A 16,476-nucleotide genomic window follows, 5' to 3' on the forward strand; every position below is an offset into this window, starting at 1 on the left:
ATATATATATATATATAAAACCTGCACCCTTGCTTCAATACCTTATTGATTCCAATAGTACCTATTGTGTGTGTAGATTCTTTGGGATTTTCTACATACATGATCATGCCATCTGCAAACAGGGACATTTTTACTCTTTCCTTCCTGTGTACCTTTTCTTTTCTTTTCTTGTCTTACTGTATGATGTTGACTAGCAGTGGTGATTCTTACATTCTTCTTGATCTTAGTAGGAAAGCATCTAGTTTCTTAGTATTAAAAATCATGTTAGCTATAGAGTTTTTTAGTTTTTTTTTTTTTTACCGAGTTAAAAAGGTTCCTTATAGTCCTAGTTTGCTGAAATTCTTTATCATGAGTGGATGTTGGATTTTGTCAAATGCTTTTTCTGCAAAGAAGATATTTCTTCTTTATCCTGTTGATGTTGTAAATTACATTAATTGCTTTAGGAATGTTGAATTAACTTTGCATACCTGGAATAAATCCCACTTACTCTTTGTGTATAATTATTTTTATGTGTTTTTATTTCTGTGTGTTTATCATAGAAACTTTGGAAAGCCAATAAGGAATCACACAGATAAGAATCGTGGTGCAGAATGGAATAAGAGACTCTATCCTTGCAATATCTTTTATTTTCAAATGGAAGTATAGTTGGTTTACAACATTGTGTTAGTTTCTGGTGTACCACAAAATGATTCAGATATACATATATATACATATTCTTTTCCATTTATTACAGGATATTGAATACAGTTCCCTGTGTGATACAATAGGACCTCATTGTTTATGTTTATCTATATCATTGTTTATATTGTTTATCAGTTTATATCTGCTAATCCCAAACTCCTACTAATTTATCCCTCCCCCCTCCCCTTTCCTTTTGGTAACCATAAGTTTGTTTTCTATGTCTGTGAGTCTATTTCTGTTTTGTAAATAAGTTCATTTGTATCATTTTTTAGAATCCACATATAAGTGATATCATATGATATTTGTCTTGTCTGATTTACTTCACCTAGTATGGTAATCTCTAGGTCCATTCATGTTGCTGAAAATGGCATTATTTCATTCTTTTTATGGCTGAATAGTATTCCTGTGTGTGTGTGTGTGTGTGTGTACATACATACACTATATTTTCTCCATTGTGTATTCATGCCTCCTTTGTCATAGATTAATTGACCATAGGTGCATGGGTTTATTTCTGGGCTTTCTATCCTGTTCCATTTATCTATTGTCTCTTTTTGTGCCAGGACTGTACTGTTTTGATTACTGTAGCTTTGTAGTATAGTCTGAAGCCAGGGAGCATGACTCTTCTAACTCCGTTCTTTTTTCTCAAGATTGTTTTGGCTATTTGGGGGCTTTTGTATCGCCGTACAAAGTTTAAAATTATTTGTTCTACTTCTGTGAAAAATACCATTGATAATTCCATAGGGATTGCACTTAATCTGTACCTTGCCTTGGGCAGTATGGTCATTTTAACAATATTGATTCTTCCAATACAAGAACATGGTATATCTTTCCATCTGTTTGTGTCATCTTCAATTTCTTTCATCAGAGTCTTTATAGTTGTGGTATTACAAGCCTTTTGCCTCCTTAGGTAGGTTTATTCCTAGATATTTTATTCTTTTTGATGCAATGGTAAATGGGATTGTTTTCATTTTATTGACGTAAAATTGCTTGTAGTAGTCTCTTAGGGTCTTTTCTATTTCTGTGGTGCCAGTGGTAACTTTTTTTATTTCTGAATTTATTGATTTAGGCCCTCTTTTTCTTGGTGAGGCTGGGTGTTTATCAATTTTGTTTATCTTCTCAAACAACCAGCTTTTTTTTTTTTTTTTTTTTTTTTAAGAGAACGCATCTTTATTTTATTTTATTTTATTTTTTTGCGGTACACGGGCCTCTCACTGTTGTGGCCTCTCCCGTTGCGGAGCACAGGCTCCGGACGTGCAGGCTCAGCGGCCATGGCTCACGGGCCCAGCCACTCGGCGGCATGTGGGATCTTCCCGGACCGGGGCACGAACCCGCGTCCCCTGCATCGGCAGGCAGACTCTCAACCACTGTGCCACCAGGGAAGCCCACAACCAGCTTTTAATTTCATTGATCTTTTCTATTTTTTTAGTCTCTATTTCATTGATTTCTCCTCTGATCTTTATGATTTCCTTGTACTAACTTTGGAATTTGTTTGTTCTTCTTTATCTAGTTTCTTTAGGTGTAAAGTTATGTTGTTTATTTGACATTTTTCTTGTATACCAAGGTAAGCTTGTATTGCTATAAACTTCCCTCTTAGAACTGCTTTTGCTGCATTGCATAAGTTTGGATCTTTGTGTATTCATTTTTATTTGTATCTAGGTATTTCTTGATGTCCTCTTTGTCTTCTTCAGTGATCCATTGGTTGTTTAGTGGCATATTGTTTAGCCTCCATGTGTTTATTTTTTGCAGTTTTTTTTCTTGTAGTTGATTTCTAGTCTCATAGCATTGTGATCAGAAAAGATACTTGATATGATTTCAGTTTTCTTAAATTTACCAAGGCTTGTTCTGTGGCATAGCATGTGATCTGTCTAGGGCAATGTTCTATGTGCACTTGAAAAGCATGTATTCTGCTTTTGGATGGGATGCTGTCTATATATTAATTCAGTCCATTTGGTTGAATGTGTTATTCAAGGCCTGTGTTTCTTTATTGATTTTCTATCTGGATGATCTGTCCATTGATGTAAGCGAGGTGTTAAAGTCCTCTACTATTACTATGTTACTGTTCATTTCTCCTTTTATGTTAATATTTACCTTATTTATTGAGGTTCTCCTATGTTGGGTGCGTATGTATTTACAATTGTTATGTCTTGGATTGATCCCTTGATCATTATGTAGTGTTCTTCTTTGTCTCTTGTAACAGTCTTTATTTTAGTTTATTTTTTTTTTTTGCGGTACACGGGCCTCTCACTGTTGTGGCCTCTCCCGTCGCGGAACACAGGCTCCGGACGCGCAGGCCCAGTGGCCACGGCCCACAGGCCCAGCCGCCCCGCTGCACATGGGATCCTCCCAGACCGGGGCACGAACCCGCGTCCCCTGCATCGGCAGGCGGACTCCCAACCACTGTGCCGCCAGGGAAGCCCTATTTTAGTTTTAACGTCTATTTTGTCTGATATAAGTATTGCTACTCCGACTTTCTTTTGATTTCCGTTTGCATGGAATACTTTTTTCATCCCCTCACTTTCATTCTTTATGTGTCTCTAGATGTGAAATGAGTCTTTCGTAGGCAGCATATACATGCATCTTGTTTTTGTATCCATTCAGCCACTCTGTCTTTTGCTTGGAGTGTTTAGTCCGTTTACATTTAAGGTAATTATAGATATGTATGCTCTTATTGCCATTTTGTTAACTGTTTTGGATTTGTTATAGGTTTTTTGTTCCCCCTTCTTTTGTTCTCTCGTGACTTGATGACTATCTTTAGTGTTATGTGTGGATTCCTTTTTCTTTTTTTGTGTGTATATTGTAGATTTTTGGTTTGAGATTACCATGAGGGTTTTGTCTAACAGCGCATATATATATGTGTATGTATGTATATATGATTGTTTTAAGTTGTTGACCTCCTCAAGTCCATTTTAAAACCCTGTCTTTGTACTCTCTTTCCTTCACGTATACTGTTTTTGATACTGTATTTTACATCTAATTGTTCTGTATATATATCCCTTAACTGTTTATTGTGAATATGGATGTTTCTACTACTTTTGTCTTTTGAACTTCCTAGTAGCTTTGTGTGTGGATGATTTTCTATCTTTACTGTATGTATGCCTTTCCCAGTGAGCTATTTCATTTCATAGTTTTCTTGTTTCTAGTTGTGGCCTTTTCTTTTTGCCTAGAGAAGTTCCTTTAACATTTGTTGTAAAACTGGTGGTGCTGAATTCTTTTAGCTTTTGCTTTTGCTTTTCTGTAAAGCTTTTAATTTCTCCATCAAATTGAATGAGAGACTTGCTGGGTAGAGTATTCTTAGTTGTAGGTTTTTCTTTTTCATCACTTTGAATTTATCATGCCTTTCGGCCTGCCGAGTGTCTGCTGAAAAGTCAGCTGATAGCCATATGGGAATTTCTTTGTATATTATTTGTTGCTTTTCCCTTGTTGCTTTTAATATTTTCTCTCTATATATATATTTTTAGTATGTATTTGTTTATTTGTTTGGCTGCATCACGTCTTAGTTGCAGCATGTGGGATCTTCGTTGCCGTGTGCGGAATCTTTAGTTGTGGCATGCAGGATCTTTAGTTGCAGCATGAGAACTCTTAGTTGTGGCATGTGGGATCTATTTCCCTGACCAAGGATCGAACACTGGGCCCCCTGCATTGGGAGCATGGAGTCTTAGCCACTGGACCACCAAGGAAGTCCCTATTCTCTCTCTCTCTTTTTTTTTTTCCTATTCTCTCTTTATCTTTAATTTTTGTCATTTTGTTTACAATGTATCTTGGTCTGTTCTTCTTAGAGTTAATCCTGTATGGGAGTCTGTGCTACTTGGACTTGGGTGACTGTTTCCTTTCCCAGGTTAGGGAAATTTTCAGCTATTATCTCTTAAAATATTTTCTCAGGCCCTTTCTCTCTTTCTTCTCATTCTGGGACACCTATACTGCAAATACTAGTGCACTTGATGTTGTCGCAGAGGTATCTTAAACTGTCCTCGTTTCTTTTCTTTTCTTTTTTTTTTTTTGTTAAGCAGCAGTGATTTCCACTACTCTGTCTTCCAGCTCACTGATCCGTTCCTGTGTATCATTTAATCTACTGTTGATTTCTTCTAATGTATTTTTCATTTTAGTTATTGTATTTTTCATCTCTGGTTGTTCTTTATGTTTTCTAACTTTTTGTTAAAAACTTCTAACTTCTCGCTCTGTGCCTCTGTTCTTCTCCCGAGTTTTTTCATCTTTATGATCATTACTCTGAATTCTTTCTCAGTTATATTGTCTGTCTCCACTTCACTTAGTTATTTTTCTGGGGTTTTAGCTTATTCCCTGCATCTGGAACATAGTTTTCTGCTACCTCATTTTTCTGAGTTGCTTTTTGTATTTTTATGTGTGTGTCAGGTTGTTATGTATTTAATCTTGGAGAAGTGGCCTTCTGTAGGAGACATCCTATGTCTCCCAGCAGTGCACTGCCCTTTCATCACCCAAGCTATATGCTCTAGGGTTTTCCCGTAAGAGGGCTGCGTGGGTCCTTCTGTTGTGGCAGGTTGACTATGTAGGTGGTCTGGTAGGCTTGGTTGCCCCCTAGTCCGGTTGGGTGCCACACTCTACCTTGTTTGGATGCTGCTGGCTGCTGTTTAGTGGGACCTGGTCACAAGGTGGCTGGTTGAAGAACCCTAGGGAACCCCAGGGCTAGTACTGGCTCTGCTGGGTAGAATCAGGGTCCCCAAGACTCTGGGACTGTTGCCCACCCCCTGGGAGGTGGAGCCAGATCTGAGGTTAGTGCTAGACTACTGGCAGGCAGAGCTGGTTCCTGGAATCTGGCTGCAGGCCCTGAGGTCCAGAGCTCATTTCAGATCATTGTTTGGGGGGTGGGGGGTGTTCCTGACACAGTTGAGTATGGAGTCTGGAGTGTCCCAAAGCTTCCATTCGCCTGCTAGTAGACAGGACCAGGGCCCATCTGGTCCCAGGGTAGGGTCTGGCCTGCTGTGGGTGGCCTGTGTCCACAGGCTTCAGGATTATAGTTTTCTGGTGTCTGCTCCCTGCTGGGTAAATCTGGTCCAGAGGCTAGGGCAGGCTTCCTGGAAAGGAAAAGGGAAAGGCCATGCCTGCCCATTAGTGGGTGGAGCTGTGTCTTGGCCCTCTGGTGGGCAGGGCTGTGTCTAGAGAGTTGTCTACGGGCAGCTGTGGGCTCAGGAAGTCTTTAGGCATCCTGTCTGCTGATGGGCGGGGGTGGGGGTGGGGGTTGCATCCCCCACCCAGTTAGTTGTTTGGCCTGAGGTGGTCCATCACTACAGGCTGTTGGGTGAGGCCAGGTGTTGGTGCTAATGAGTGAACAAGGCAGCTGCTGGCAGCTTGTTCATATGGTTAGACGTTCCCAAATATGTCAGCCACCAGTGTTTGTGTCCCGGGGTGAGCTGCAGCCGCCTCTCCGGGAGACTCTTCAAGACCAGAAAGTAGGTCTGGCCCTGGCTGCTATCAAATTACTGCTTTTGTGCTGAATCCCAGTGCACATTTGTGTGCCCCTTTCAAGAGTGAAATCTCTATTTTTCCCAGCCCTGTGGGGCTCCTGCAGTTAAGCCTGCTTGCCTTCAAAGCCGAATGCTCTTGGGACTCATCTTCCTGGTGCTGGAGCCCCTGGGCTGGGGAGCCTGACATGGGGCCCAGAGCTCTCATGCCTGTGGGAGAAGCTGTGCATTATAATTATTCTCTATTTTGTGGGTCACTGACCTTGGGGGAATGGGATTTGATTATATCACAAGTCTGCCCTTCCTACCCATCTTACTGTGGTTCCTTCTTTATGTTTTTAGCTGTAGAAGATACTTTTTGGCAGGTTCCAGTCTTTTTCATCCATGGTTGTTCTGCAGATAGTGTAATTTTGGTGTTCTCGTGAGAGGAGGTGAGCTTGTGGTCTTTCTACTCTGCCATCTTGGCTGCTCTCTTCTCCAAGTTCTTTCACATTCGAGATGGCATTCTGGAATGGCACTGCTTTTAAAACCCATAGTGGACACTAGGCTGTCAGGGCTTTCACTGCAGAGCTTGGATGGCAGACTGATCTTGCCAGAGCTCATGAGGCCTGTGCAGAACAGGTCATCCTTTGGGTATGCAGGCGGTAGTCTCCTGCAGCAGAGTGCTCTAAAACACAGATATTCCATGTATAGAAATGCCTCAGTTATCCAGTGTTCAGACATCCAGCAGCCTAAAGCATCTGGAATGGCTCCAAACCCGCAAAAAAAACCAGCACTGTCATTCATAATTTTTGATTTTTGATTTTTCTTATTTGACTTTTAATCTCTGTATTGTAGGATTTTCTAGTTATCTTTTTATTATTTATTCCTAGTTTAATTCCATTATGGTATTAGAGCATACTTTAATATGATTTGTAGTCTTCCAGATTTTAGGTGTGTTTTATGGCCCAGAATGTGGTCTATCTTGGTAAATGTGACTTGTGAACTTGAGAAGAATGTGTATTACTTTATTGGAGAGTTAATTCCTTTATCAATATGTAATGCCCTCTTTATTCCCAATACTTCTTCTTGCTCTGAAATTTGCTCTGTGTGAAATTAACATAGCTACTTAAACTTTCTTTGGATTAGTGTATGTCTTCTTCCATTTCTGTACATTTTCTTTTGTTTCATTGTTCTTTGTTTCTTTTTTGTCTCTACTCTTGTTTTTTTTTTTTTTTTCCTTCCCCTGCCTTCTCTGGTTTTAACCAGGCATTTTATATTTGGGTTCTTTTCCTCTTTCAGGCTATAAATTATACTTTTTAAAAACTTCTTTTAGTGGTTGCTGTAGTATTTGTAGTATACACTTATAAGCAATGCAAGTCCACTTTCAAATAACACTATACCATTTATCGGGTAGTACAAGTATCATATAACAGTATTTCCAGTTCCTCCTATCCCTTGTAACATTTTCTCTCATCACTTCTACATTGTTAAGCATATCAATGGTATTCTTTATTTCTGTGCCACTGTTTTCTATTTCTGGCATTTCCTTTTGATTCATTCTTTGCTTGTTACATTGCCCATCTGTAATTGCAGGTTGTCTGCTTTTTCCATTAGATCCCTTAGCATATTAGTCATAGTTGTTTTAAATTCCCAGTCTATTAATTCCAAATTCTCTGCCATATCTGAATCTCATTCTGTCTCTTCTCTTCAAACTGTGTGTTTTTCTCCTTTTATTATGCCTTGTAATTTTTTTGTTGAGAGCCAGACATGATGAACTAGATATAAAGAACTGAGGTAAGTCTTTAGTGTGATATTTTATGTTCCTTTATCTCAGAGGTAGACTGTGTTTATTGTTTACTGTACCTGTATGTGTCAGAAGCTAAAATTTCTTTTAGTGTCCTTACTTTTGTCTCCACTCTTTTCTTTGAATTTCTTTAGCAATTTCTTAAATAAGATCTGAGAGTTGTTCTTTTAGTTGTAATCCCCAGTTAAAATACCCAAGCCCTATCATATGGTAAGATGTGAGGGGAGGGGAAACATTCCATGTTTCTTTGATTTGGTCTTGGTTTTGTTTTATATTTGTGAGAGAGCCTGTGTGCCTGGGATGTGACTTTCACAGGTGCTTGTCAGCTCCCTCCCCCCATTCTCCAACACACACACATTACCCTTTTTAGGTGAGTCAGGAAGGCTAGAAGGAGCTAGAGTTGTATATTTCTTTTCCTCAGGTCAGTTACGCTCTGGTAAAAGAGTTTCCTTTCAGGGCAAGCCCTGTTAAGGAGGACAGAATGGTCTTGGATGTATTTCAGTATGGGTACTTTTCCCTTACCCCTATTGAAGCAGGAGGAGACTTTTCTCTGGCTTTCTCTGAGAACCTAGTGAGGTTCCTGGAGGTAAAATTCAGGAAAGTTGGGAGGCTTCCCTAAGCCTGGGCCCTCTTGGAGTTTTTAACTTAAACTTGTCTACATTGAGTCTCTAGCAGTTTGTCAATTACATTTTAAGTTTTCATACCTTGGAACTGGCTTCAAAGTAATTTCTGTTTCCAGGCTTCTGCTCCAATAAACTGTGATTCTCTATATCTGCCTGTGTGTCTCTAATTTTAGAGGAAACAGTTTGCCCTATGACTTCATTCCTTTTAGGGATTAAGGGAGAGTTGTTTTTTAATTCAGTTTTTTTCTTGTGAGGACAAGAGTATCAACCTCTAAGCTCTTTACATGCCAGACAGAAAGCCTTGATCCTTTTTGGACAAAAAAATGGTATTTTTTTTTTTTAACCAAATTCACCAGGACTTTAGTTGAAGAGTAATTGGCTTTCATTGTGTTTGTATTGTGACTTGGTTAACTAATTTCCTGGTACTGGATATTTAATTTTTTCTTTTTATAACCAGAGCTATATTAAACATCCTTTCAGCTAAGTATTTGTACATATCTGTGATTATTTCTTTTGAGTAAAATTCTGAAAGTGGAATTGCTGAATGGAAGGCAGTAAAATTGTGGCTTCTAGTACTGTGTGTTTGTACCATTATTGTGTGTTAGTTTCATTAACCACAACTTCACCAACCCCAAGTATTGTCCCAACTGAAACAAAACACTTTACTTCCGTATGCCAAAAATGATATCTCATTTAATCATTTTTCATTTAGTTTTAATAAAGAACTGCATTTTAAAGTTGAGATTTATTTTTTATTTTTCTAAGTTATTTTGTATTAACATCAGAATATTGCTTAATGATTTTGCCACTCATCAGTGATAGCTAATAAGGCAGTGGAATGTTAAACAGTGCAACTTTCCAGTTTACTACCTCAATATTGTTATACTGCATTCATTAATCACTGAAACAGGAGCTGCTTACAGGTGCTTAATTATGTAATACAATAAACTGATTAATAAATTTGTATATTTTCATCAATAAGCATAATACTTTAACAAAGTAAATATAAACATGTTGTTTCAATGGTTGAATTGATAGTTTGGTAACTTAAATTGAGCATTTTTCAGTTTGAAGGAATCTTACAGTCCAACTTTTATTGGGAAGAGCGGTAGTGTTTAAACTCATATATGGAACCACTTAAAATTGGGTTAGTGAGTTTTTGTTGTTGCTTGTTTTCTCTAGAATGCTGTTAAGTATTAGTAGTAGTGAACATATTATTCATGATTTTATTTGCAACACTGTTTACAATGGATTTTTGATACCTATCCTATTTCAAATTAAAGAACCAGGTTTCTAGCAATCTAAAAGATGCACTTTCTTATTTACATATTATATTTGCTAATATTTGAGGCAGAGTCTCTGTTTCTCTTTATGAATTCTGTGTGAGCTTTATCTGTAAAAATTTTTTACCTTCTGTCCAGTTTTATTTACAAAGATTATATCAGGTATGTAGAATAAAGTTAGAAGGCCTATATCTTTTTTTCTAGATATTGGAACTGTTTAAATCCTTTTGAACTTCTGTTTTGAGTGTTTAGGTTAAAAATTATCTTCCCAAACTACCTTGGTCTATAGCCATTTGGGGGCTTAGTTTTGAGTACCCTTTCCATTTCTTTTGTGATAACTAATTTGTTCAGGTTTTCTGCCTCTACTTTCCTTACTATTTATTAGTAATTATTTCTTCAATTTTGTGCTTTGATCCTTATTTTCTGTTATGCAGTCTTTCGATTTACTTAATTTTCTATGTAAGTTACTTGTTGCAAATTACATATTTATTTTCGTCTTTAATAATAAGTTTGTTTAATACTGTACAGTTCTGCACCCAGTTTCAGCCTAGGGTTGTGGGGAGGGCAGGTTTTCCCATACCACCAAGCACTTCTCAGACACCAGGTGAGTGTCCTACAATTCAACTTAATTCTGACACTTTTTACCCAGAGGTAGCATCAGATTCCACAGGTTAATGAGTCAGTCTTACAAGACACCCCCAGCCTCTTCAGATGCCAGTTGCAAGTCAAGGTTGTCACCTGTGCTTCTGATCAACCCACTATAGTTCAGAGGTTCCAATGACAACCCCCCCCCCACACACACCCTTAGGCTTGATTAATTTGCCTGAGTGGCTCATAGAATTCAGAGAAACATTTTACTTACTAGATGAGCAGTTTATTATGAAAGGATATAACTCAGGAATAGTCATTTGGAAGAGATGTGTATGGCAGGTTATGGGGAAGTGGAGCTCTGAGACCGTACGTCTCAGAGTGGGTGCTACTCTCCCCAAATCTCCACACGTTCACCAACCCAGAAGTTCTTCAAAACCAATACTTGGGGGATTTTTATGGAGGAGGCTTCATTACATAGGCATGATGAATCATTAACTCCGTTTTTAGCCTTTCTCCCTACTCAAGAGAATGGGAGGCAAGGCTAAAAAATTCCAAGCTTCTTATGTATTGTTCTTTCTGCTGGCTAGCCCTCATTCAGGACCCATCCAGGAGCCCACTGAAAGTCGCCTCATTAGAACAAAAGGCACTCTTATCACCAAGGAAATCACAAGGGTTTTAGGATCCCTGTGTCAGGAACTGAGTTTAATAACCAAATATTAGAACAAAAAATGCTCCTGGTGCTCTTATTACTTAGGAAATTACAAGAGTTTCTGAAGCTCTGTGCCAGAAACCAGGGGCAGAGACCAATATATATATTTTTATTACCTCACAAATACCATACATTTTTCTCTAAATTTTACCTTGGTCACATTCTCTAGATTTTGTGATATTTTTGCGGTTTTGTTTTTCTTTTTTTTTTAAACAGGAAGTTTACAGTATTTCTCAATATCAATAATTGGATTATCAGTACTTTTATTTTTTAAATAAATTCTGAAGGAGGGTATATTAGTTATTTGTTGCTATGTAGCAAACTACTCCAAAACAGGTGCAACCAGTAGTTGCTTAAAACAACATTTATTTTCTCACACAGTTTCTGTGGGTCAGGAATTCAGGGGCAGCTTAGATAGACGGTTGTGGCTCTTGGTCTCTCATGGGTTACGGTCAAGATATTAGCTGGAGTTGCCGTCATCTGAAGGCTTGACAGGAGCTGGAGAATCTGCATCTAAACTGGTTCACTCATATGGTTGGCAAGTTACTACTTACTCCTGGCAAGAGTCCTCAGTTCCTTATGATGTGGACCTCTTCATAGTGTTGCCTGACTGTCTTCCCTACATGACAGGTGGCTTCACCCAGAGCAGGTGGTCCAGAGGAAGTCAAATTTTCTATCCTCAGAAGTCACACTCCATTATTACCACAATAACGTGTTGGTTATACTAGCCAGCTCAATAGTGTGATAGGGGATTACTCAAGGAAATGAATACTAGAAGATGAGAACCATTGGGGGCCATTTTGGAGGGTAGTTAAAGTGGAATAAATAAAACCTTGCACTTTGAGAATAAGATCTCCTCTCTTAAGAGGGCCAGAAAGTTATCTGGCGCACCACCTCCCCTTCTCAGACCTCAGTATCTACTCCAAGTTTCTTCTGAATTTCTTGTATAAGAAATTCTCATTTTATACATAGCTATAATTGTTGCTTTCAGTTGGGATAAATGGAGCTACTGAGTATTCAGCGTTGGAGATTGGTATGCTTTTCTACCATTCATTTTCTTTGTCTTCTCTGTGATCATTGTCCTGCTGATACTTTTTTCTTTTGGCTGTGCCCTGCGGCTTTTTTGTGGGATTTTTAGTTCCCTGACCAAGAATCAAACCCGGCCCTTCGGCAGTGAGAGCTCGGAGTCCTAATCACTGGACCTCCAGGGAGTTCCCTGTTCTGCTGCTACTTTAGATCTTACATTTATTCTGGAGTTCCCCTGAGGAAACTTATTTGTTTTAAGTTTTCTTTTACTAATATTGTGTTGTAACTCCCTCTATACTAGTGGATTTTTAGCCCATGTGCTTTATGTCTTCCAGATGTTCTTCAGCATTCTGGTCATCTCAGCTTTTTAGCTTTCCTGATTGCATAGATTTATCCTTTTTATTGTTGTTTCTTCTGTGACATTTCTGAAGGAAGTCAAGGTAAACTGAAATAGTCAGCCTTCTTAAAGGGGAAGCCTCTGCTTCTGAGCCTACCCCTTTGTTAGAGTTGACTCATTGTTATGCAGTCTGGTCTACCTCCAAAGGGAGAAAAGACTATTTCCCTGAGTGCTTTCTCGTGTTTACTTAGAAAAGACCATTTTTTTTTTTATTAGCAAGTAGATTGCACCACAAATCCAGTGTCGGAGATTCCGTGTTTGTTTACCTGCTGCTGCCTTTTCAAGGGAGTAATCTGGATATCATGAGTTAGTTCTGTCTTATTTAAGAATTAGGAAATTCATAGGTCAGGATGTGTTTGAGTTTTTTTCAACTATAATCTGAGTTCTCCCTGTAGCCAGTTTAATGGTCCTTTTGTTTATGGTTGTTGGGCGTTTTTTGTTTCAATGAGGGTGAATTTTCTTGTTTTCCTTACATCAGTAGTTAAGGAATAGCATTTTCTCAGGACAGAGAATGGTGTGTACATGAGAAAAGCTGTATATAGAATGACATCAATATAGGAAACAGTATATTTGAACCTATCTGCTCAAAATCAATCATCCGTTAGTTGTCTCACTGACAGCCCTTTAACCTTGGGGGAAAGAAAGATTTACAGAAAAGGATGGATGTATTGCACCCGAATTCTTAACCTAGATCTGCCTGCAACTGGATCTGTGAATAAATTTGCGTCTCAGGTTTTCCTATGTGAAAATGAGAGAGTTATATTTGGTGATCTTTTAAAAGTAAGTGAGTCTATAACTTTTATTAAGACAGTTTGGATAGCCTATTGCATTAAAGTAATTACAATGAACGGTTATTTTGCAATGCAAGCAATAACAAGTTTTTTGAGCATTCTCCTGGTTTGGAGTCTGAAAAGGATGTGTTTTCTTCTGTATTGTATAATGCTATATAAGAAATTCTAAGCTGCCTTTTTAAAGCAAAAAAACCCCCCAAAAACCCGCAACTTTTTCTTAGCACACTCTCCGGTAAAAAAAGAAAAGCCAACTGTTTTAAGATCTTATTACAGTAAAAATGCTTAAACTCAAGTTTTCATCTGTCATGGCAAAGTTACCCAAACATGCTGATTGGCGGGGGGGGGGTGGTGGTGGCTGTGTATTCAGTAGTAAACACAATTGGAGAACATAATTTCTTTGGCCCTAGTGCTCAAATTGTAGGAATTTGGTCTCCTTACGTTTCCTGCATAAGCTGAAAGTCTCATTAGAAACATACTGTTCTTAAAGTTTTTAGCAAAAATTCTTAGAGTTTGTATTCACATGGGTAATTTCTAGAAATTCTCAGATTGTTTCTCTCTAAGGCAATGTTTTCAATTTTCTCTCTACTTAAATAGTTTAATTAACATTTGCTAATTAATTCATTGGGGTTGTAGCATATAATATTTACATAAATTCAACTGTGTGAGCATGTCAAAGGAAAAAATTATTTTAATAGTAGGGGGGATTCTATTCATCATTTTTCTCAAATGAACATATGCCCTGGAGTAATGGTCTTGCGAAAAAGTACAGTACTACTTTATAAGCAGTTCAGAGCTTTTCAGAGAAAATTTGACCATATGTGCTCTTTCCTTACTCACTGACTTTAGTGCCAGGTCTTAAATCTTGAGTCCCATGTATGACACTTTCCTCTTTCCAAAAAAAATAATGTTTTCATTGAATTCAAATCTTTGTTTCCTTTATACTATTTATCCATCCAAATAAACACATTAGCTCTGATTCACAAGCTTAATTCTTCCTTCTATTCAGCACATTTCTAGTCAGATTCTGTGTGCTCAGAGAATGTAGAATACTGTTAGCCAGTGTAATATTTAAGATGTAGTTATAACATAAATCAGTGCCAATAAAGTGTTATAATGCATTCCAAAGGCTGGAAGGGTTTCTAGATTCTTTGCAAGTTTGTGTTGCTTCTTTCATTAGCTTCTTTCATAGTTCAGAAGTGAATATATTTTATTTTTAGATATGTGTCTTAAGTCCTCCCGGGACTTCCCTGGTGGCGCAGTGGCTAAGAATCTGCCTGCCAGTGCAGGGGACATGGGTTTGCGCCCTGGTCCGGGAAGATCCCACATGCCACAGAGCAACTGAGCCCGTGCGCCACAACTACTGAGCCTGTGCTCTAGAGCCCACGAGCCACAACTACTGAAGCCCGCGCGCCTAGAGCCATGCTCCGCAACAAGAGAAGCCACCGCAATGAGAAGCCCGCGCACCGCAATGAAGAGTAGCCCCCACTCGCCGCAACTAGAGAAAAACCGCGCGCAGCAACGAGGACCCAACACAGCCCAAAATAAATATATAAGTAAAATTTATAAAAAATTAAAAAGTAAAGAAGTCCTCTCAATATTATTTCTTTTTTATGTATTCTTTTACACTAATGCAAAGTTTATACTTCTCATCATTTACAAGGGATGTTCCATGGTTAATAATCATAAAGTACTGTAGCAACTTATAAATTGCCTTTTTTTCCTGAAGATTTCATGTTGTTAAACCTATGATTCTCCCACTGAAGTTGTTTACTTAGTTTGTGATGGTTGCACATATTCTCAAAAACAACTTGATGGGCATATTTGATGTCAGGATTCTAATAGGTACTTTACAAATAAATACATTTACTAAAAGATATATATGTAGAGTACCTATGCACATATATGTATGCATAAATATACACATATATGTGTGAGGGTGTGTCTCCATGTGTATATGTGATTCCAGGCACACTGCTATGCAATATTGAAAACTCAGAGGTGAGAGACAGAATGGCTTTTCTGGAGAATTGCAAGCATTTCCATATGGTCATTTTTGAGTATTAGACATGATAAAATATTTTTCTTCACTTTAATATCAATTAAGAAAACAGCATGTCATCATATGATTAGACTACAGATTATTAAACCTTGGATTCATTTGATCTGAGTGAGTTCCTAAGTAAATTGCACCCCTGTATATTCGCTGGGAACAAATGAGGAGAAAAACAGATTTTATAAAATTCTCAGCAATTACCACAGTTCACTGTGGACAAGTTTATCTAGAAATCACAAAAGGCTTTTATTTTATTTGGAATTATGCTTCAGCTCTGTGGAGAACTCAAGGAAACATCTTACCAGAAAATGTTCCCCAACTTGACTTACTAAATGTGCATAATTTCATAGACAGCATTTTCAACCTTATCCCTTTAGGAGTAGTAAAAATATGTTTGCTTGTCTGTTAACTTGGAATTTATACCTATTTTATTGCTTATTTCTTCCACCTTTAAAATTTCTCTTAACTCTATTTTAATCTTCACCTTGCTGCAAATGCTCTATGTGGAAAGAGATATGTGAAAACTAATTCTACCTGACTGATAAACAGCTTAAATATGTTCTTACCTAAGTTTCATGTCAAAGAACATTAACAAAGCGTGGAAACCACCCACAGATTTCTTCTAAAATGCCTTTTCTATATTATGTGACTGTTTATCACAACATTTTTCTAACTGAAGAGAGAGGCAAATTTCTAATCTTCTGTCCATTCTTCTTTGAAAAATGTCAACCATGCAGAGTTAGACACTAGATAAACAGTAGTAGAATTTGTATTTTTCAACTTTCTCCTAAATTAGATAGAAGTTGATAATGGTATTATTTTCAGTGTTTTCTTCAGTCATCATCAGAAAGAGAGTATTACTTTTTTTTTTTTTTTTTAATTTACCAAGAGTTCTTGTCACAAAGTAATATGCCCCACTACTGGAACTTTAGGGTTTTAACCAAAAAAACGTTACTAAAGAAAATAATGATCGTTTGTATGGTTTTGTTTTTTTTTTGCGGTACACGGGCCTCTCACTGTTGTGGCCTCTCCCGTTGCGGAGCACAGGCTCCAGACGCGCAGGCTCCGCAGCATGTGGGATCTTCCCAGACCCGGGGCACG

At 38.0% G+C, this 16,476-nt stretch overlaps 1 protein-coding gene across 4 annotated transcripts in view; it reads left to right on the forward strand.

Annotated features, from left to right (window-relative positions):
* ORC4 (origin recognition complex subunit 4) overlaps nt 1–16,476 on the forward strand; it is a 95,349-nt gene that overhangs the window by 8,602 nt on the left and 70,271 nt on the right. The window contains exon 2 of one of the 4 annotated variants that reach the window (XM_027131679.1): nt 6,459–6,547. The exons of the other annotated variants lie outside the window; for them this stretch is intronic. The gene's annotated coding sequence lies outside the window, so the exon portion shown is untranslated. The remainder of the gene's footprint in view (nt 1–6,458; nt 6,548–16,476) is intronic. 4 annotated transcript variants of the gene reach the window in all.

Source organism: Aethalodelphis obliquidens, unplaced genomic scaffold, assembly GCF_003676395.1.
Source record: "Aethalodelphis obliquidens isolate GAN/ISIS:26980383/991018 unplaced genomic scaffold, ASM367639v1 scaffold2, whole genome shotgun sequence".
NCBI classification, from domain to species: Eukaryota; Metazoa; Chordata; class Mammalia; order Artiodactyla; family Delphinidae; genus Aethalodelphis; species Aethalodelphis obliquidens.